The sequence below is a fragment of the Protopterus annectens genome, chromosome 5.part1, assembly GCF_019279795.1.
Source record: "Protopterus annectens isolate FY-2018-M chromosome 5.part1, PAN1.0, whole genome shotgun sequence".
NCBI lineage: Eukaryota > Metazoa > Chordata > Ceratodontiformes > Protopteridae > Protopterus > Protopterus annectens.
Window position 1 is genome coordinate 628,184,181 of NC_056736.1, and position 23,425 is coordinate 628,207,605.

The window sequence follows — 23,425 nt, forward strand, 5'->3', positions numbered from 1 at the left end:
TCAATTTCAGGCACTGCCCTTTGGCCTCACTACAGCCCCCAGAGTGTTTACCAAATGTATGGTGGTGGTCATGGCTCATCTGAGACATCAGGGATTCCGGGTGTTTCTGTACTTAGACGATTGGCTCCTACATCAGATTCAGATGAAGTCTTGTGCCTAAGACGAAAGTGCTTATGGTAGTTGCTCCTGTGTTCGTTTTTCAATAAAGTGGATTATTGATGGACTTTTTGGTCGTTTTTACTGGTATTTGGACAGCATTTTTCTGCAAACATTTGTAGGTTGCTTCCAAGATGGCCGCACACAGATCAACAGCTTCACTTTAGCTCTCCCAGTGTGAAAACAGAAACTGAGAATCAACAGCCAGTGATATTATCAGCTTGAGTAAAATTCATTTACTGACTACTAAGTACTCTGCCTGGATGCAAGCAAAGAAGAAATTTAGAGAACCTGAAAGAAAATCAACCAGAAAAGGTGAAGAGAAAACACTGTTTGGGAAGAATCCTGTAGCTGTTCAGCAAAAAGCAGTTCAAGCTCCAGCATTGGAGCAAGAGATGGCTTCCAGCAATTTAGAGGAAATAAATAAGTCAAATGTGCTCAGAGTTGATTAAAATAAACAAAACATTGAAGAAGTATATCAACTCAGATAAAAAAGGGCTGGAAAACGATTTCAACAGCTGTTCAGACAAACTGATAAACCTGCAAACATCAAAGGTTGAAATGAAGGAAAGGCTAGCTAAGTATGAGAATGTCCACAAAGAGGTGGAAACATAAGTGAAATGTACTCAGATTTGATTAAAATAAATAAAACATTGAAGGAATATATCAACTCAGATAACAAAAGGCCGGAAAATGGAAGAATATTTCAACAGCTGTTCAGACGAACTGATAAACCTGCAAAAATCAAAGACTGAAATCAAGGAAAGGCTGGCTGAGTATGAGAGTACTCAAGAAGAGCTGTTTCAAAAAATAGTAGAGCTAGAGGACATAGTACACAGAGAAAACCTGGATTTTCTGCTGTACCTGAGAAACTGGAAGGAATACATTGTAATAATTTTATGGAAACACATATAAGTAACTGGCCTGGTATTGCAAAGGAGGATTTGTTAACTGAAACAGCACATTGTGTGTATGCTCCAAATCTGGCCATAAGAAAGCATCCAAGACCTGTATTACTAAAGATGTAGTCATACCATCAGAAAGAGTTGATCCTGACAAACTGTGGGAGAAGGGCAAAGTATTAAAAGCTGAAGACAGTAGAGTGTTTGTGGAAAATGGTTATTCACTGTACAACAGGCAGAAGAGAAGCCCATTTATCCCAGCAATCAGGGAAAGTCAAGAGACAGGTGTGATATTCAGGCTGCTGTACCTAGCTGTCACCAGAATATTTTTTCCTGGAGGATCAAAGTCATTTTTGATGCAGAACAGGCTAAGGAGAAATACAAATTCTGTCCAGCAAGGGGTGAGCCATCAGACAGAAGCAGACCCTGCTTCTCATTCTTCTGATGCTAAGAATCATAGACAGACATTGCTAGTGAAACCTTTTCCAATGTTCCAAAGGAAAATGCTTGAGAGACAGAAAAAAAGTGCAGGAGTTGACTAGAAAGTTCTGGAGTACATTGGAGTTGAACTGAAGCCTGGGATTGGGAGAGAGAGATAAACAGGAAACCAGCAAGACTAAAATTAATGAATACGTGTGAGACTATAAAGCACCAATCACACTTGTGAAATCTGGCTTTACAAGATAAAGTGGCTGAGAAAGGTTGGATTTTTGTTGACTTTGTTAAACTTGTTGGGGGACTGACAGGCTAATGCCTACTTCAAGTCATTAATGTTTGGAAGGACACTAAAATGAAAAAGGAGGGAAAAGAAAAGAAAAAATAACTGTAAGTAAAACAATTTTAACAGTATTTGCAAGGGAGGAGGATTACTCTGGCATGTATTTATATTCCAACGACAACTGCTATTATGGAGCTTAAGAGCTTTCAGAAGGAAATATTACTTATCGGTGGGGACTGGAACTTGATTTGCAACAGTGAGGCTGTATCTGGGGACATAGAATGGAAATTATAACAAAAGATGGTACATTTCTGAAGAAATTTATGAAAATATTTGGTATGGAAGATGCAAATTCAGTAGTAGGAAAGTAGAGAGAATTTACATATTATTGCCCAAGGTACAGTACCTGGGCTAGATTAGGCAGAAATTATATTCTCAGGCACATCAGCATTTAATTAAAAGTCTCTATACACAGCCAATAACAATTTCAGCACTAGTAATGCACTAGTAATAACTATGATAAAATGCAGGATAATAAAGTAGAAAGGAGACACTGGTGATTCCCCACCTACCTGTTAAAAAGAGAGGAATTTAAGGATTGGGTAGTGGAAATTATTAGACAGTTATTAGGGAAGATAGACATTTCTTCAGAAGGTATAGCTAGTCAGTGGAATAAAACAAAAGTGGAGTTTAAAAACAGGATAGAGATAAAAGAAAAAGAGATCTGGTTAAGTAGTAACAATAATTATTTATACTGACTGGCAAAGGTTAAAGCATTGCAGAATAAGATGGATCTCACAAAACAAGAAGAGGTGCAAACGTAGAGTGATATAAAGAAAACAAGGGAGTTTCTGGATAACGTGCATGAATTTAGAAAGATTGCTGTTAAGCAACTGCTTTTTGATAACTCCAGAGCAGAAAAACTTTCAGCACAACGATTTAGGCAGGACAACGTAGAAAGGGTTGTTGCTAAATGCAGGGAGAAAATAAGAAAGAAACAAGAAAAATAGCCAGACATCCTATAGAGGTGTAACAGATATTTCAGAAATTTTATGAAAATTTCTATAAAGCAGAGGGGATGTGGAAATCAAGAAAAATATCAAATATGCCAAGGTTAGGATAAGAGGAGAGATAAAAATGGTGATGTATAATCAGTCTGCAGGAAAATCTCCAGGAATAGATGATATTCCTGTGGAGGTTTGGATGGTAGAAAGGAAGAAAGTAATAAGGATCTGGAAGGTTTTGTTTAACAGCATTTTAAATGGATGGGAAGCACCAATATTGCGGAAGAAAGCTGTGATGGCTATAATATCTAAAGATAGTAAGACTCATAAGAGCCAGCTTCATGTAGGCCCATATAAGTTTTAAATGATGATTATAATGTGTTTATGTCTATAATAGCTAAAAGAATGGCAAAGGTGTTGCTAAAATTGATAGATATGGACCAACATGGTTTTGTGGAGGGGAGGTAAATGTTTAACAGGATTAATAGGACAATGATGATTCAGAGGAAAACAGAATGTAAGAAAATACTGCTGTTGTTGTTGGGTCATGATAGGGAAAAAGCATTCAACAGAGTAAGTTGGGAATTTTCAAGTAGTGCAATGGAAGCATTTGCATTCCACTGATATAATAATAAGGTTAGTTAAGAGAATATGTGAGGGATCAGAGGCAAAAATTGAATGGGGAGGGTTCCCCTATGATAAATTGTGTCTGAACAGAGTAACCAGGCAGGGGTGTCCCCTTTCCCCTTTGTTGTTTGCAATATATTTAGAACAACTGGCAAAGAAAATAAGGGACTCAGAAATTCAAGGATATAGTTGGTATGGTAATCAAGAAAATCTGGCTTTATTTGCAGATGATATTATTTTGTACTTGATAAAACTAGAAAAGGACATCTCAGTGTTGTGGAATATTCTGAGAGCATTTTAAGTCTTTTCAGGATATAAAATTAATTAAGATAAAACAAAGCCTATAGTTGTAAACCACATACTCACACATGAATTGGTTGCATAATGTTTGTATAACACGCAGATACACACACACACACACACACACACACACACATATATGTATATATATATATATATATAGAGAGAGAGAGAAAGAGAGAGATAGATATAGATATTAATATACATGAGAATCAGCAACTTTTTGGTTGAATGTTTGGAATATTGAATGCTTGTATTTCTGGCAAAATATGATCACAGACTGCAGGAATTACTTAGTAGGAGATTGTGGTACAGCAGGGATTGGGAATTTGCCCTTTCCCTGCTATTGTGCGACCTCAGAGTTTGTATTTATAAGTAGCAGGGAGTGTGGGGGTGTGGGGGATTCCCCCTGCAAATTTTTATTTATTTATTTTATGTTTTGACTTTTGATCTTTTTAGATCAATCAATTTATGGTTAATTTTGTGAGTTTTTGACTAGAGGTAGTATCGGGTTGGTATATCAGTTTGTGGGCAGTGGTAAGCTGTGTGTAGGTTAGATAGTGTGGTAGTTTTAACCAGTTGAGTTGTTGTAGGGCAAAGCAGTGATGGGATCTGTGTGGGGAGTTTATAGCAAATGTAGGTATTTTCTCATAGCAAGCTTCAAGTTTTATTAAATCAGTGTTCTTTAGTTTAGTAAAGATAGGGGAGGCATACAGCAGAGTAGGGAGAAGATTGGGTTTGGCAATTGCCTGTTTTGTAGTGTTAGTGAGGAATGGTTTAATTCTCTAGAGTGAACCTAGTTTTATACGAGTCTTGATAGTCTGAGATAAGTGTTTGTCAAACTTCAGGTTATTATCAATTTGAAATCATAACAGTTTTGTTTGGGATACTATATCAATTATGGAATTATTGGAGGATTATATGTTTAGTGAAGATGGGGAGCCTGTAGATTTAATGGGGCCAAAGAGCATGATTTTGGTTTTACTTGGATTAAGAATCAGATGTGAGTTAGACAGCCAGGATTCCTCATCAGAAAATTACTGTCGTGTCAATGCTTCAAGTCACTGTAGGGTGGGTGCAGATGATGAGAGTAGAGTCACATGCATACTGAACAATGGAGGTGAGATGGGTAGCAGTATGAAGTTTATTAGTGAAAATATTGAAGAAAGAAAAGGACCACGAATTGAGCCCTGGACCCCCATGGTGACTGGCAGAAAGGAAGGGATATCTTGGTGCCATTTAATAGCTTGTTGACATCCAGTTAGATAGTTATGGAACCATGCAAGTGTGGAGTAACTGAGTTTTAGGATAGAGAGTTTAGTGAGGAGTTTCTGGTGGGAGATGGTATCAAAGGCTTTGGACAGGTCCTAGAAGATGGAAGATTCTAGTTTACTTTCATTTCTACATTGGTTGATAATATTAATAAAACTTAGAAGGGCAGCTGTGGTACTGTTATGAGGCTGGAAACTATGCTGTGTATTAGCTAGGAGGTTATTAGATAACAGGTAGTTTGTGAGCTGGGTATGGAAACATTTTTCTAGTATTTTGGCAAGGAGGGATAAAATTGCTATCTGTCTGTAGTTTGAGAGCTCACTAGCCTTCCCTCCCTTATGTAATGGGAAGACATAGGACATTTTCCAAATTGCAGGAATGTACTGTTCTCTAATTGAACATTTAATCAGGATGGAGATAGGCAGTAGATGGTGTCAGCTGCTAGTTTAAGGAATTTTGCAGATAAGTTGTCTGCTGTGAGGGTCGTAGGTTTAAGTTTCCTAAGTAGTTTTTTTATGGTATTAGTTGGGATAGGATTAAAGGAAAAAGTATCCTTGTTTTCCTTAGGTAGCATGGGGTGGTTAGGGGAGAACTACGGTAGTTCTTGGTGAGAGATAGTATGGAATTTTTAAAGAATGTGTTGAATTACATAGCTATACTGTCTTTATTGCTTATGGTTGATGGTGTTGGTACTAATAGTTGGCCAGGCTGAAGGAGTTTATTTATGGTGGACCAGAATTTTTGTGGTTGTTATGGTGTTTTTGCTGAATTTTGCTATAGTAATTTTTTTGTCTAGTTTTATCTGGGTTTTGACTTTATTTCTAAGTTGTTGATAGTAATCAAGGGAGATTTGAATTTTGTTTTTATGGCAAAAGGTCCAAGCTTTAGCTCTTTTCTTAAGTAGTCGTGTACTTTATTTTGATACTCAAGAAGTATAGTTTGATTTCACTCAAATAGTTCTGCAAGGAGCTAATTTATTTAGTATGTCAAGGAAGGTACTGTTAAAGTAGTCTGAGGTATTATCTAGGGGTAAAGTCTTAAGTGGGGACCAGTTTCTGAGTTGCAGGGTGGAGCTGAAGGTTTGAGGGTTGAATGCTTTTCTCTTTCGAATTTGATAATAGGTAGGGTTTCTGCGTGGATTAAGACATTGTCTTAGTAGGAAAGTGGGGAGATGATTGCTAATGCTATCAGAGAGACAGCCTGTTTGGAGTGCATGGGATTGTTTATTTGCTAAGGTCCAATCAAGTATAGACTGCCTTTTGGTGATTTTGTCTATTCTGATAGCCGATTGTATAATTTGGGTAAAGCTGTGCAAGCTTAGGAAGTTAGAATGTTTTTCAGAGTTAAGGAGAACCAGTCTGTGTTAAAGTCATCCATTATAATAGTTTCCTGATGAAATGTTAATGATGTCCAGTGTAGAATTTCTTCAACTATAGTGACGTTATTGCCAGGAGGAATATATGTCCCGATAATGGTTATGTGTTTATTGGAGTTTATTTCGAGTTTGGTAAATAATATCTCAGAGTTGTGAAATTCTGGAATGCTAGGTTCGATAAGTTCTAGTTTGAGATGCTTTTTATAAATAATGGCTATACCACCACCTTGTTTTTTCGTATGTTATACCCTGGGGAAGAATTTCTTTACTGTTTATTTCTGGTTTAAGCCAGGTTTCTGTAAGTACTGCAGTATCGGGGGAGTAGCATGAAAGGTTGGCGATCATGTGTCTTATTGACTATGCTCCTAAGATACATATTAAAGAGTAATAGGTTTGATCCCTTAGGGGGCTATTGACTATGCTCCTAAGATTTATATTAAAGAGTAGTAGGTTTGATCCCTTAGCGGACGTATTTGTTATACTGCATGGCTGTAATGTTGGGGGGGTGGATGGATTGTTGCTGACTGGGTGTTAGGTTTAGATGCACTGGGGGGGTGGGTGAGAATTGGGGGTAGGGTAGGGGAGTGGAAAGAGCCTGAGCAGAGTGAGGGCTAACAGAGCAGGTAGAACCTGACAGCCAGTGAACCTGAGACTACTGAAAACTATCAGTGAGTGAAAAAACAAAGCAGGTCTGTGCCAAAATAGATGCATTTCAAATACACTATAGCAAGATACAGCTAAGTTAAATCCAAGATTTTTTCTGCTTTACTGGCAATACAGTCAGAGTCTTATTGTTTTAACATCCATACATATGCTATTGGCATTCAGCATGGTAAGTACTATTTAGAAGAAAAAGCAGGGAAGTATGATAACAATCTACTGTGATATACCTACTTGCAAATCTAAATAAAAAGACTAAGGACTATAGACTACTATAGAGAGATAAGTGAGGGGAACTAATGGAACTGTCTCTAGTTAGTGTGCACTCCACTTTTCATATATACCTCAAATTAAAAGTGTTTAAAGTACCAGTTAAATTATAGGGCGATGACATGCATTATGGTTAAAACAACTTCTTCTTCTTCTTCTTCCGGCTTTTTTCAGTTTAGGGGTCACCACAGCAGATAGCCTGTCACTCATGATTGGCAGTGGAGTTTTTACGGTGTCGAGTTGCCAGCCCGGCACCCAACCTTCCATGGAAGGCACACACATACACACACTCACACCTAGGGCCAGTTTAGAGCATCCAATCCACCTACAGCATGTCTTTGGGATGTGGGAGGAAACAGAAACACCCGGAGGAAACCCACATGACCACAGGGAGGACATGCAAACTCCACACAGAGGGCACCCTAACCAAGGATCGAACCGGAGAACCTCTTGCTGTGAGGCAGCAACGCTAACTACTGCACCACCGTGGCCACCCCCTTATGGTTAAAACAATATTTTTTCCAATTTAAGGGCATATTCTAGTTGCTGAAATTGGGTCAACCACTCAGTGTCAGAGTGAAGGAGGGGGGGGACATGAGTGAGAATATAAACGCATTGGTGGTAATGTTTATGATAAGACAACTTTGGACAGAGAGTTTGACATAGTTACATCCAAGTTAACTAGCAGGGGTTATTCTAAGGACATTTTGAAAAAAGCTGAAGACAGGGCCAGAGGTGATATTATTCCCTCGAGGTCATCAGGTTGTAGAAAAGCCCCTAGGCACAATGGTTCTAAGAACATTTCTAAGGATGACATATTTTTTGTTAAACAAATGTTCTCTTTTTTCAGGGACTTTGAAAGCCCTTGTACATAGATTTTGGCCCATCATCAAACAGGATGATGAGGTGGGGAGGTTCTTCACTGGTAACGTTGTATTTTCACACAGTAGATTTTTTAATCTAAAGGAGTTACTCAATGTGAAGGCCACCAATACAGCTACTGATAATGGTAGTTTGGTGGGCACCTTCAGGTGCAGAAGATACACAGTAGATTTTTTAATCTAAAGGAGTTACTCAATGTGAAGGCCACCAATACAGCTACTGATAATGGTAGTTTGGTGGGCACCTTCAGGTGCAGAGGATGTAAGATATGTGATAAAGTTAAGAACACCTCAGGGAACTTGATTAATGGGAAATAATTCAGGGCCTCAGGGTCTTATAATTGCAATAGCAGTGGTGTTGTTTATGCCATTGGATGTAGTTGTCAGCCCATTAAATGGTATATTGGAGAAACCAGATGGATGGTTAAGAAAAGAATTATGGAACATTTAGGTGATGTTAGAAATAAGAGGTTCAACAATCCTGTAGTTCAGCATTTCCACTCTGCCCATAATGGAAGTACTAGTGATTTATTTTTTACTGTATTAAACAAGCCATATGTAAAACAAGGTGTTGATCATGTATGTACCCTTTTAAGAATGGAGTGTAGATGCATTATCAATTATGGGACCTTATGGCCTGGTGGTCTTAACATGGAATTGGATTTATATGTATAAAATCAGTTGCAATATCAGTGTTATAGCATTAGTTGAAATTCATACAGTGTTTTGCAGTATACATGTTTTTATTCTAAATGTTATTTGATTTATTAGTTCTCTGGCACACATTTGCTGAATACATATGAGTTGTTATATAGTTCCAGTGTTTAAGAATGTAGGTTTTTCATTTGTATGTATTGGCATTTTATATAGCAAAATGAAAGACAAGCTAGTAGTAAGTCAGAGTTGATTATCTTATTCAGCTGTTAATGTTTTGATGTATTTTTGTCACCACGACTCACCCATTGGTTAATTGTTTTATTGAATTGTATTTAATTCAGCACTAACATTGGGATGAATTATTCCCTGGAAGGCATTATGCCAAAGTACTAAGAAGCACAGTAAAGTTTGGATAGTGACCGTTAACTCCAGTTTCTGTGTGTGTTTTGGGGTTTTTGATAGTTTTTTTACTGCTCTTGCAGTGTGGTGTTTTTTTTTTAAAAAACAAAGTAGGTCAGTGCCAAAGTAACCACATTTCAAATACTCTATAGAAAGATGCAGCTAAGTTAAATGTGTGTGTGTGTGTGTGTGTGTGTGTGTGTGTGTGTGTGTGTGTGTGTGTGTGTGTATATATATATATATATATATATATATATATATATATATATATATATATATCTGTATATAAAAACACATGCACGTATATATGTGTGTGTTCATTCTTATTGCCATATTAAGTAGTGTTGTCAGCCTTACCTCTTTGTATTATTGTGCATCATACGTACACACACACACACACACACACACACACATATAGATAGCTATAGATATAGATATAGATGTCATCTCATATCATTGAATTATTATTATCTGGGTGTGCAGTATATTCTGTATGATCTGAATGTTCTCTGTTGTGATTACCTTATAACTTCCTCTTGGCCTCTGCTGAATATTAGATTTGTCCAAGTTGGACAATTCCATTTGCATATAAATGTAGCAGTAATTATGGATGAGTGGGCGGCCACAGTGGTGCAGCGGTTAGTGTTGTCACCTCACAGAAAGAGGTTCTCCGGTTTGATCCTCAGCTGGGATGCCTTCTGTGCGGAGTCTGCATGTCCTCCCTGTGGCCACGTGGGTTTCCTTTGGGTACTTCGGTTTCCTCCCACACCCCAAAGACATGTTGTAGGTGGATTGGACACTCTAAATTGGCCCTAGGTGTGAGTGTATGCATGTGTGTGTGCCTTCTGTGGAAGGTTGGGCGCCAGGCTGGCAACCCGACACTGCAAAACTCCACTGCCAATCATGAGCGGACAGGTGATCCTCTGTGGCGACCCCTAACCGGGAAAAGCCAAAAGAAGAAGTATCAGTTGCTCTACTCTACACTGAAAGCAGACGCAAATAAATATTTTACTAATGCTGTTAATAAGCTGCTTCCTTTAGTCAAAGGTATAGGGGTGGATTTCTTCCACTTCTATTTGCTTGCTGTGTGACTCTGAGCAATCCCCTTGATGAGAGAGTGCCCCTCAGGCTTACCTCTCAAATTTCCAGATTTTCCCAGAATGTCCAGATTTTTGCCTCATATTTTTGGTACATTCCTCATAAAATTTTGGTTTTCTGGCAAATCATTGAGGATTACAGTCAGAAAATAGTGATAGACATTTGGGTTTCAGACTTCATACCCTTCAGAAAATCCATGTTAATATAAACATGTTATTCCATCAACTTTCTAAGTTTATAAGAGCAATATTTAAAAAAATGTCTCAATTTTTGGGCCTTAGTCTCCGCTGTAATTTATGGCTTTGTCCAGATTTCTTGCCCTAAGAAGTTGAGAGGTATGTTCCCAAGTCACCCCTGTAAAGGGGCATTTCAATTCAGTGGGCTGACATGGTTAACAAATGTGTAAAATGGCTACTTATACTATATGTAATATTAAAAGACTTTCTAAACATCTGAGTAGTTACAGGAGATCTCATGATAATTACATCAGTGGGGCTGAGGATGATGTTTTGGATACTGATCCAAAATTATTAGTTACTGTATCTGCAAAGAAGTCTTCATCCTTATTTAAGGGTGCTGCAATGAACAATGAGCATGTTTATGGATGCTTTTGTTTAGTTCCTGCAATTTCACTTGCTGAGGTCAAGGAAGTACTAAGAGCTATAAAGCTGACAGCATCTGGGCCCAAAATTTAAATGTATTTCAGGTATCTATAAATCTTTGATTCCTTATATTCAATGGCTTTTTCAACTATCTTACAGTAAAGCTTTGTTCAACAAATTTGGAAAACTTCTATTACTGTACCTTAAGAAAAACGGGGCAGATAGTTGGTAATTAATAGAGCTGTATCAAATTCAGCATGCATATCCCAACTGTATAAGAAACTACTCATGCCGTAGTCTGTAGCACAAAGCAATGGTGCCATATTCTCAAATAACAGTGGGCCTGCATCTCTAAACTGTAAAAGGAAAAGTATGCACGCAGTACTTTGTAGGACAAAGAACCGAACATTATTTTAATGTATTCATTGGTTGTGGGTTCAAAAACTGCACTTCCCAAATATATAATACTGTTATGTTTTCATCCTTATTGGAAAGTAACTTCATACCTCTATATTATTGGCAAAAATTACCTTTTGTAATCTGTAATCAGTATAACTGGAACATGCATATGTGCAATATATGCACACATCAAGGATTGGTGGCTGTGCACCTCTTTTAAAAACTGGGTAGTATTAAAAGTAAGGAAGAAACTTGTCCCTTTTTTCTCTCACCCCAACACTTTTTCTTCTTTTTTGTGTTTATTATTTTTTTTGTTTACTTTTTTATTTTTTGTTTTTCCCATAGCACAGCAGGTTAGGACTATCCCATGGGATCCACCTGCCCCCACTCCACCAGCTACAGCACCACTGCCCGGCATGTCTGGTGTAGTACCTGATAGCACACTCCCTGCTGCCCATGCACTGCCCAGCCCCTCAGGTAGTTCTGCCTTGGAGGATAAGCCTGTGGCTCTCCTGAAGCAGTGGCAGAGGGGATGAGTTTATCACCCGTGGCAAACTGCTAGGGATTGTGCACAGGATTGTGTGCTGCACTGTTGGCACACTCCTACAATGGATGGAGCATCTGTTCTACATCCTAGTGCAGAGAACCCATAGGAGGCGCAGATGTTGGGCACTGCAGCCAGCAGTGCAGTGAGGTGACAGTGACGGCAGTCCACTTGGTGAGGAGTAGATTCTCACTGTCAACTACCTCAATGTGCATGGGACTGAGATTTCCCACCCTCCCCCCATCCATGGTGTTCACCTACCTCATGTATCCTTCACCATCCCTGTCTCTTGTCTTGTTTGTCTTGTCTGTCTGCAATTGCTTCCTCACCTGCCAAACTTACCTCACCCTGACATTCCTACAGCCCTTCCCAAACATTCCTCTCTTTCATGACACACATGATTCTTTCAAATTCTCTATACAATTCTGTATACAACAGACTGTGTTGTGGTCACCCCTCTCTCTGGGGGAGACGGTCCAAATTCAGCCAAATCTGTATGTTTTATTCTGGAAGACATGGATAGCTATGGTTCTTTCCTATATCCTTTCTGCACATTCCTGCCTTGTTTTCACTTTGTGCATTCTCCTGCTTGCTCTCCATTTCACCACTTTCCTGTCTTCCCCATTTTTTTTTCTTTAAAGTATAATTGTGAGATGGTGTGCAGTGCACACCAATGAGCAGCAATGGTAAAAGGCAGCAATATAAGTAGACTATAAGTCTCATACATGCTTGTAAAATGATTACTTTCACCCTTATTCGAACCCAGTACTATCTGCATCCAGCAACAATGCATTAACATTTGAGCAGTTAATTCTGCCATTTGCTATACAATCTCTAAAATACACCTGCTAATGAGCTGAGTCTGTAGCACCACCTCTTAATGCATTGATACATATATTTTTTTTGTTTAGATGGTACTTGGTTCAAATCTTAACAGTGTCAACTAATTTTATGTGTATATCGAAATTCTGAAGTGTGTTAGTTGTTATGGAGCATCCATAATATGGCTAGATGGTACTGGTTTTCAATCCAACTATATATTACTTAGAACTGGTTTTGCCGTAGCTGCGTGTTAATGTGGGATGCACACCATTGCACAATAATTCTTTAAAGAAAATAAATGGGGAAGACAGGAAAGTTTTGAAATGGGGAACAAGCAGGGGAATACGGAAAGTGAAAATAAGTCAGGAATTTCAGATGGAGACGCCCTGTGAGGCATCAGCTACTCTAGCTTGAAGAAGGCATGTGCAATATCTGTGTAAATATCCATCTAATACAGAATTAGAAACTACAAAAATAATACAAAACAGGAAGAGAAACAACACAAGGTTAGTCTATGGCAAAAATACCCTTCTAGACCTTCGATTTATGGGCTGCTTTCTCTAGGGCCTGTGAGTCCTAAAAAACTCTGAGAGATAAGAATCTTGTGTAATCTAGACTCAGAAGCTATGTTGCTGAAGCAGTGCTGTGTATGAACAAATACAGCCTACATTGCACCAGAAAGGAAGAGACAATTGAAGAGATGTGAAATACCTAGGAAAAGAGGAACTAGAGCTGGTATCAATGTCAGGCTATAAGGAATCCCTTACAGACCTGAACTCCCATCTATCAGGCTACAAAATTTTCGATCCCTGGAAAACAAAATGGGCTACCTAAGATTGGACCTAAGCATTTAATGTAGAGGTAAGAGACTGTTGTATGTTCATCTTTACAGAAAGCTGGCTAAATCCTAGTATCAGTGACAGTACTGTTCATGTAGATGGGCTATTATTATTTAGAGCAGACATAAGCCAGGCCCTTAGTAGCAAATCCAGGGCAGGTGGAGTTTGCATTTACATAAACAACAACTGGTGCTCAAACTGCAAGAAAGTCTCAACCCACTGCTCTGAGAATATAGAGTTCATGACAGTAAAATGTAGACCTTTTTACCTGCTGAGGGAATTCTCAGCTATTATCATCTCAGCTGTATATATTCCTCCAAGTGCAAACACAAATGAAGAGCTGGCCACTCTAAACCAGTCAATCAGCCAAATGCGGAACAAAAACCCTGATTGTGTCTATATCATAGCTTGTGACTTTATTTTTTTTTTTTCTCAAAAATCTTTTTATTGATTTACATAACAACAACAAGATGCATTGTTCTAGGAGTTGAGTGAAGATTTACAACCATTGGAAATAAATTGCAACTCATCCGGATAAGACAACATAACAAAACATCAATATGTACAATATATACAATAGGCAACCAATGAGCAATTCCAAAAAAAAAAAAAACTTAAAATTAAAGACATCATTAGAAAGTGTCATATGAGAGTAAATAAATTATACCTTATGTACCAAGACCAGAAAACATTACACCATTAAATATTGATAATACTCAGAACCTTTATTAAAACTTTGTTTTTGAGCCATTTTTTTGGGACTTTTTATCAAAGATTTTTGGGCGGCAATGTATAAGTGAGCCATTTTTCTAAAAGAATCCCAATTTAATTTAGTTCGGTCAAGCCAATTTTGGGTAATGTAAAGTTTAATAAGAGAGCAAATAAAAATCAATACCTGTATATCCATTTTGGAAAGATGCACAACAGGTATATGAAGTATAGCAATTTCCCAAGACAAGGTGGATTTATGATAACCCATTTTCTGCAACCTTACTTTTAAGGAGGTCCAAAGTTTATGGGAAAAATGACAATACCAAAGAATGTGTAAAAGATCAGCTCGGGGAAAGGAACAACACGTGCAAGAAGAAGATTTACTATCATTAAATTTATTCATTTTATAAGGAGTAAGATAGGCATTACTATTAATCATTAATTATGTATAAATCAATTTCTTAAATGGGGAGTATTCAAAAGTGTTTTTAATAGCCCTAAGTTTTTGATTCTCAGTTATTTGCGGATTATGTTTCAACCAGACATCAGATAAAAGACAGCTCGAGCCTTGTACTAATTTATTTAACAAGTTATAAGAGTTAGATAACATTTTTACAGGTGACGATATTGTTCTAATTATCGTTTCTAAGTTCTTAACATCTTGCTCGGTAGGTATTATGGGATCCCACTTTGCCATGAATCTCTTAATTGCCTTAAAATTAAGGTATACTTATAATTTACTTTCAAAGTATTACGAAGGTTTGCCATGGCCAAATCTTTATATTTCAATAGAGCTCAAACATTCAAGAACTTTATAAGGGGATACTTTGTTAGATTAAATGGTACTTTATCTAGCGTTATGTTAGGATTCAGATGAAGTGGTTGAAGCAAATGGAAAAACTTGTCAAGATTGATAAGTTTTAATAGCTCCTGAAAATCTTTGATCTTTTGTTTAAGAAAGTTAGATATTTTTAGATTATTCAGAATATCAATAGATATGAAAGGAATGGCCGCAGGATTTATATTCTTAGATAAAATGTAATGATACCATAGCTTAACCCAAGTTGGAGATTGTATGTGATGAATATTACTCATTTTAGAGATGGACCATAATTTATTTGCAGAAACAATTAAATAATAAAGATAAAAATTAGGTAGCCCTAAACCACCTCTGTCTTTAAGGATTGATAATCTAGAATAAGAAACCCTAACAGATTTAGGGAACCACATAAATTTAGCTAATTCCTTATTAATTTTGTCAAAGAAGGATTTTGGAATTATCTGATCTGAGGAATTAAACTGATATAAAAATTTGGGAAGAATGTTCATTTTGATTATTGCAGCTTTAGATAGAAGTGATAAATTCATATGTTCCCATCTACGCATGTCAGAAATTATTGATAGCCAAACCTTATTTAGGTTATTTTGAAATGCAGAATGATTATTATGTTCCATATAAATGCCCAAATATTTCACTCCTAAAGTAGTATGGAAACGAGAGTCAGAAAATAGGAAAGGTTTATGTACCAAATAATTCAAAGGAAGAATATGTGTTTTCAAAGGATTGATAAGATAATTCGAAGCAAGAGAAAAACATTCAATAGAGTTAATTATTTTATTAAGATCTGTGATAGGAGTTTGAAAATATAAGACTAGATCATCTGCAAAAGCAGAGAAAACTAAATTAGTATTAAGAATCCTAGGAAACCTGTGAAAAGTATTTTGAGTTATATATAATAATAATGGTTCTAAATATATATTAAAAAGAAAAGGAGACAAAGGACAACCTTGTCTCGTACCTCTGGTAATCTTTATAGGGGATGAAGCTGAACCATTAATGTAAAGTCTAGTAAAAGTTTCTTTATATAAGGTTTTTATAAAATTTATAAAAGACAAGGGGAACTTGAAACAGGACATTGTCTGAAATAGAAAATCCCAACACACTCTATCAAAAGCGTTGGATGCGTCCAGAATCAATGCATACAATGGGTTGTTGTCCCTTTTTGTAAGATGAATAATAGATTCCAAAGTCAAGGTGTTGTCCCATACATGTCTTTGAGACATAAACCCTGTTTGACCTGGGGAAATTATCAAAGGTAGAACCTGCTTCAATCTATTGGCAGGAATAGATGATAAAATTTTAATATCCAAATTAATTAATGAAATTGGTCGATAATTGTTAGGATCCGTCTTATCTTTATTATTTTTCAAAATTAGTATTGTTTTAGAAGTATTCCAATGAAGGTCAGCTATGTCTTTAATTTTTATGTAATTGTATACTTTGAGAAGAAAAGGAGCAATCACTGGTTTAAAAGATTTTAAAAATTCTGGTGTGAATCCATCAGGTCCAGGAGATTTACCAGATTTAAGTCTATCTATTGAATCATAAATCTCTTGAAGAGTAAGAGGAGCTGAAAAAAATTTGTTGATTTACATTTATCATAGGAAATATTAAAGAGTTTAAAAAACTGTTAATATGACTATTCACCTTAGCTTTGGAAGATTTAGAATATAACTCTGTATATAGTATTGTAAAAAGATTCAAAATTTCTTTGTCTGTATTATATAATTTGTTATTGTATTGTATGGACAATATTTTAGGCCTTTCAAAATTATTTTTAATAATTCTAGCCAAGGTCCTAGAAGGTATTTGAGCCCATTCAGAATACTGCTGAAAACACTGGAAGCAGACCACCACGATAGATAAAAGGCTTTAATGAAGGAGGACAAGCGCTTTCACGTACATTAAGCACGCTTCTTTAGATCCATAAAAACTACATACTGCTAGCATTTTATATATACTGAATTCTTTCAACTAATTAGTTAATTAATTGACAATAAAACAATTATAACAATTAAATAACAGTCAATCTCTAAGATCATTATTCAATCAGAAAACATTCAAATCACAGAACTTTGCTGGGAAACAAAGACAATGTGTAAGCTTTTAAGACATTTTAAAACATTTTTTAAAAACATTCGTAAAGCACTTTATATATGACTTCTAAGTCCATGTAAGCATTTAGACATTTGTATCTGAGACATTATTATTATTATAAGTAATTTCAATTCATCATGTACTAACCTAGCTGTATCAACTAAATGAACTGCATAACTATATAAAATAAAACGAATAAATAACCATAAATATAATAACAATGCAAAAATGCTAAAATGCTAAAAGTGTATGTGTAATAATAACCTCAACTTGCTTTATTAGATATTTCATATATGATCATTCTAAATAAGTTGAATTTCATTCTAGATAAATGAAATTAAATTTATTTTCATTCAGAATACGTCGCTAATAATCTTTGCTCCAATATTGATAAATTGTTTTGATGAAGTAAAATAAGATCTTTCTGACAATCTATAATTTGCTTTTCAAACACGGGATCAGGATTTAATTTACATTGTCTTTCAAGAGAGTGAATTTTTAGTTTAATAACTCTTTCTTTCTCATTAAATTGCTTTTTAAGATAAGCCGCTTTATCGATAAACATTCCTCTTAACCTCGCTTTACAAGCAGCCCACTGTATATCATATGGAATATCCGTTGAATCTAATTGTTTTTCCATATCTTGAATTATTTGTGTACATAATTTGCAAATTTCTTTATTTAGAAGAAGATTGTTATTCATTGTCCAATTATTTTGTTTGGATAGATTATCAGCTTTAAGATTTACATTTAATTTTAGTGAAATTCTAGAGTGATCTGAAAAAAATCTGGGTTCAATAACAAAGTCCAATAAACTATTTGAAAAAATATTAGATAACAGAAAGACATCTAATCTTGACTATGAACGATAACATTTTGAGTAATAAGTATATATATCTTTTTTACTTGAGTACTCTATAAAATGAAACGGGTCTATGAGATTATATTCTAAAATTAAATCTTCGAGAGCAAGAGATGCTTGTTTATTATAGGAAATAGAACAACTAGTGCGATCAATGTCTGGGTTTATAACAGCATTCCAATCCCCCCCACACTATAACGTAGTGGTCTTTATAAGAAATGAGTATATTATAAATTTGTAAAATAAATAGATGTTGTTGACTACAAGGCCCATATAAATTTAGTAGCAGAAGTGGTTTGTCCAAATTCTGTAAGGTAGCAGTAAAAAGGCACCACCTCCCCTCATCATCATATTTCTCATCAATAATAGTTCCTTGAAATTTTTGTTTAATAATAATAGCCACCCCCCTAGAATTTGAAGTGTCCCCAGAGGCTATTATTTTTTTGATCCATTTTTTACAATTAACTTTATCCCACTCATCTCTGGGAATATGTGTTTCTTGTATAAAGCATATATTAGCTTGTGATTTATACATCAGATGAAATAATAAAGATCTCTTATCTTTATTTTGGATTCCTCTTTCCAGGAATCAACTATTAATATGTTTGTCATGTACAAAATAAAGATTTGATATCAAACATAAAGGAAACTAGTATTATTTCTTGTAAATACAAGTTACCAATTAAAATAAGGCCTAAACTAATCTTGGTAAAACATTTACTCTCAAGTACTTTATGCTTCAACATAATAATGACCTTTAAAATTATAAACTTCCTTCTTCCCAACCCCAGTGCCTACCCACCATAACATATCTATAGAAGGAAGAAAAAACAATGTCAATATACAATTAATGAATTTGGTTGCCAATAACGTCATAATGAAAAAAGAAACTTTAAGTAAAGTCCTGAAAAGGACTAAAACACTATTAACCCAACTAAACATATTTACACAACTAACAAAGCACAAGATGTCCGACATATTCAATCCCCATTCAAATATACTCCCAAGTACTTATAAGACAAAAAAATTATTACACTAAAGTAATTAACCTTTTATAGCAAGTTTTATAATAGAGATAAAAAGAAGAAACAAAGGTCATAATGTTTTGGAGAAACTAATGAGATTTAAAATAAAATTAATAAAACCTATTAATTCTATGCATATTATAAGCTTAATACATGCAACACAACACAACAGCTCATCATAAATCATGGCACAGAGAAAGAACAGTATAAATATAAACTAAATATACTGTCCCAAAAAATGCACTACTTATATACCTATTTCTAATTAAAACAGTAAAGTGCCACCAATCAACTAAAGTTAACGTGATTAAACTATTACACACCAAAAATGTAATGTTACTAGTAATAATAAGATCATCCTCAGAACTAACTATGAGTCAACCAATAACATAAGACATCTCCCTACCCACCTTGAAATATGCTACACATTAATCAACATAACAATTATTATAAACTATAAAACATGACCATATAGTTCAGTCAAAAAACAGCCTAGACTAATTAGTCATTCCTTTAAATTTATGTAGAATGTGTATTGATATGTAATAATGGGTTACATGTTGCCCCTGACAGTCTGCAAGAGAAGAAGATATATAAACAATACCCCCGAATTTTTCATATTCCGTACCTCCCTATCTGGCTCATATTACAAGATAACTAACCCATTCACCATATGTTGCAAACGACTGTATAGTCAAAAAAAAAAACAGAATAATGACATTTTGTAATATATTACATACCCTCTCAGTTTAACGAGAGTTTAATATACATAGCATGAACTTTAGCGCTCTTTTCCTGTATGCGAAGTATCAGAACTTCCACATTCACGCAAATACCTGCAAGAGCGTTGAAAAGTCATTAGCAGAGTGTAAGACTTCTGACAGCACTTTGTTTTTCCTTTATTTCACATTACAAGTTAAAAAGACTGCTATGAAGAAAAATAGATGTTAAATAACTGGTGCTATCTTCAGTTTCATCTAACGGAACACTGACAACAGCCTTGAAGTGAGGAGTTACTTTCTATTTCTGATACCAAGATACGTCGCAATCATGTGACAGATATCCGAAACTCACTCCTAATTCCTTGCAGCAAATGCACAAAGGCGATAATTGTTTATTTAGAGATCTTGACGTCATCCTGAAGCCAAGCAGACCCAGAAAGAGTGCACGCATATTCCGGAGAGAAGGCTGAAAAGAAACTAAATGTTTTGGTAACTCTATAAAGTCTCGAGACCATAGAAATTTCCCTCCAATCTGTTTTTAACACTACCTCGTAAACACTGTTAACTTAAAGATTGTGAAAATAAAAATAATCTATGATAGTGACAACACAAAATAACAATAAAAGCGAATAAAAACATCCTCAGAAGCTATCTTAATTAATCTAATTATAAAACCAGTCACCAGTTCAATAAAAATTAATAAAAATATAACAAATTAAAGCATGTTGATTGAAACACAAACATCAATTACAGCTGATTAGGATATGACATTGATTCTGGAAGAGCCTTGAATATTTTAAGAAATGTATCTTTAGCTTCTTTGGGTTCTGTGACCATAAAACTTCTGTCATTATAACTAAAAGAAAGAGTGTTAGGATAGCGCATACAAAACCTTATCCCTCTTTTAATGAGATCTGCACAATATGGTGAAAGTTTTTGTCTGTTCATTTTTATTTGCGGAGGCAGATCCTGTGAGAATGACAGTTTATGATTATTCCAGACAAACTGTTTTTTCCTTTTAGCTGCTTCTAAAATATGATGAGCATCTTGAAAATTAAGTACTTTAGTATATATGATCCAAGGAGAGGTGGAATCCTGACTGGCACGCAGGGCTCTGTGCGCTCTTTCTATAATTACAGTTTTTGACATTGCCTCACAGTTTAATAATGCTTCAAAAATCTGTTTAGTCACTGACAATAAGTTTTCATTCTCATAGGATTCTGGTAGTCCTCTAATAATGATATTATTTCTGCGGCTCCTAGCTTCTAAGTCCAGTAATTTAGCTTGAATTTCTATAATAAGCTTATCTTTAGCTTTTATATCTCCTTCAACTGAGTCAGCTCTTATTTCTAAGGCTATACTTTTACTTTCAATAATGTCCATTCTTTCACTTATTTGTTTTAAAGTTTTGCCAAAATCAGTGAATTGTTCAGAGAAATTTTGTATAGCATTTTGAATAGGTTCTAATGCCATTTTTAGTTCATCTAAATTAAAATTAGAGTCATTTTTGTCTTTAGTACTTACTTTAATAATCTCAGAATATTGTTTAGTAGTTCTTAGTCTTTTTGAACTAGTGTCTTTTTCAGGTGACAGCAAAGAAGAGAATTTGGCCTTTGTTGTCTGTGACTCCATGGAATTAGAGTTGCCAGCCATATCCACAGCGGAAGTGTGAAGTCAGGGTAGCTGATTCTGAGAAGAGCCTTGAAGCTGCACGTGCCCAAAAACTGTTGAAGCCAAAATTGTTCTGAGGTAAAAAACTTCCAAAGCTGAATTTTCCAAAAGAATAAATAATCCTATTACATAGGCATAGACTCACAGGAACTTTGTGTAAGAAAAGCTGAGAAAAAATATTACTCCAAAGTTGTAAAAATTAGCCGGTTGTTATATAACAATGAGGAGCACAGTGAATAGAGACTAGTCTAGCCGGCAGACATCTTGGAACCTGATAGCTTGTGACTTTAACCGGGCTAATCTGAAAACAGTTCTACCACACTACTACCAGCACATAGACTTTGCCACCAGAGGTGCCAACATACTAGAAAATGTCAAACACCAATGTCAAAGAAGTGTTCAGGGCAAAGTCCTGCCCACACTTTGGTAATTCGGATCATCTATCCATTATGCTGACGCCAGCCTACAGACCATTACTAATCAGAGAGAAACCATCCAAGAAGCAAATAAGATTCTGGCCAGAAGGAGCAATGCCTGCACTTCAGGATTGCTTTTTGAATGCACAGACTGGAACACATTCAAAGAAGTCTCCACTGCAGATCAGCACACCAACCTGGAAGAGTACACTGAGTCAGTAGTAGGATTCACATCAAAGTGTGTGGATGACATGACAGTCACCAAGAACATCATCACATGTGCCAACGAGAAACCCTGGCTCACAAGTGACGTGTTTGAACTCCTAAGGGCACACAGTGCAGCCTTTAAGTCAGGAGATGAGGAAGCCCTCATGTCAGCCAGAGCAAACACAAACAAGGGAATAAAAACACCAAAAAGTGCATACAGTCAGAAGATCCAGAGTTACTTCAAAGACCTCAGAGACTCAAGGCGAGTGTGGCAAGGCATACAATCCATCACAGATTACAGGCTCATGTCAGCACAGTGTGATGACAATATTGACTTTCTCAACAAACTGAACACCTTCTTCAACAGATTTGAGGAAAGAAATAACACAACTGCAATGAAAGCCCCTACCAATCAAATGGAAGTACTACATTTAAACCCTACTGATGTTAGAACTCTGCACAGGGTTATCCCAGGGAAGGTGGCTGGACCTGACAGCTTCCTGGGATGGATGCTTAGAGAATACACTGACCAGCTGACACTTTCTTACAGATATCTACAACATCTCACTAAGTCAGGCTATTGTACCCAAATGTTTTAAAACTACAGCTATAATACCTATCACAAAGAAGTCCACACCATTGGATCTTAATAACTATCACCCCATAGCACTCACCTCTGTAGTAATGAAGTGGTTTTAGAGGCTGGTCAAGGACCATGTAACATCCAGTGTCCCTGCATCCTTAGATGCATTCCGGTTTGCATATTGACCAAATTTCTCCACAGAAGATACTATCTCAATGGCGCTTCAAGTATCCTTGGCCCACCTGGAGAATAAGAATTGTTATGTGCAAATGTTGTTTATAGACTTTAGCTCTGCCATCAACACAGTGATCCCCAATACCTGATAAAGAAACTTGACCAACTGAGAATAAACACACTATTATGCAATTAGATACTGGACATCCTCACAAACAGACCTCAGACAGTACGCATTGGAAATAACACCTCTGAGAGCATCACTATGAATACTGGGGTTCCTCGGGGTTGTGTACTAAGCCCTCTGTTGTTCACCTTGCTAACTCACGACTGCAAAGCCAAGTTCAATTCGAACCACATCATCAAGTTTGCAGACGACACAACTGTTATAGGTCTCGTCAGCAATTATGATGAATCAGCCTATAGAGAGGAAATTAGTCAACTCATCGTCTGGTGCGACAACACCAAAGAGATCATTGTTGATTTCAGCAGAAGGCATAAAGCACACTCTCCACTAACAATCCACAAAGAAATAGTAGAAAGAGTGGAAAGCACAAAATTTTGGAGGGTACATATCACAGATGACCTAAC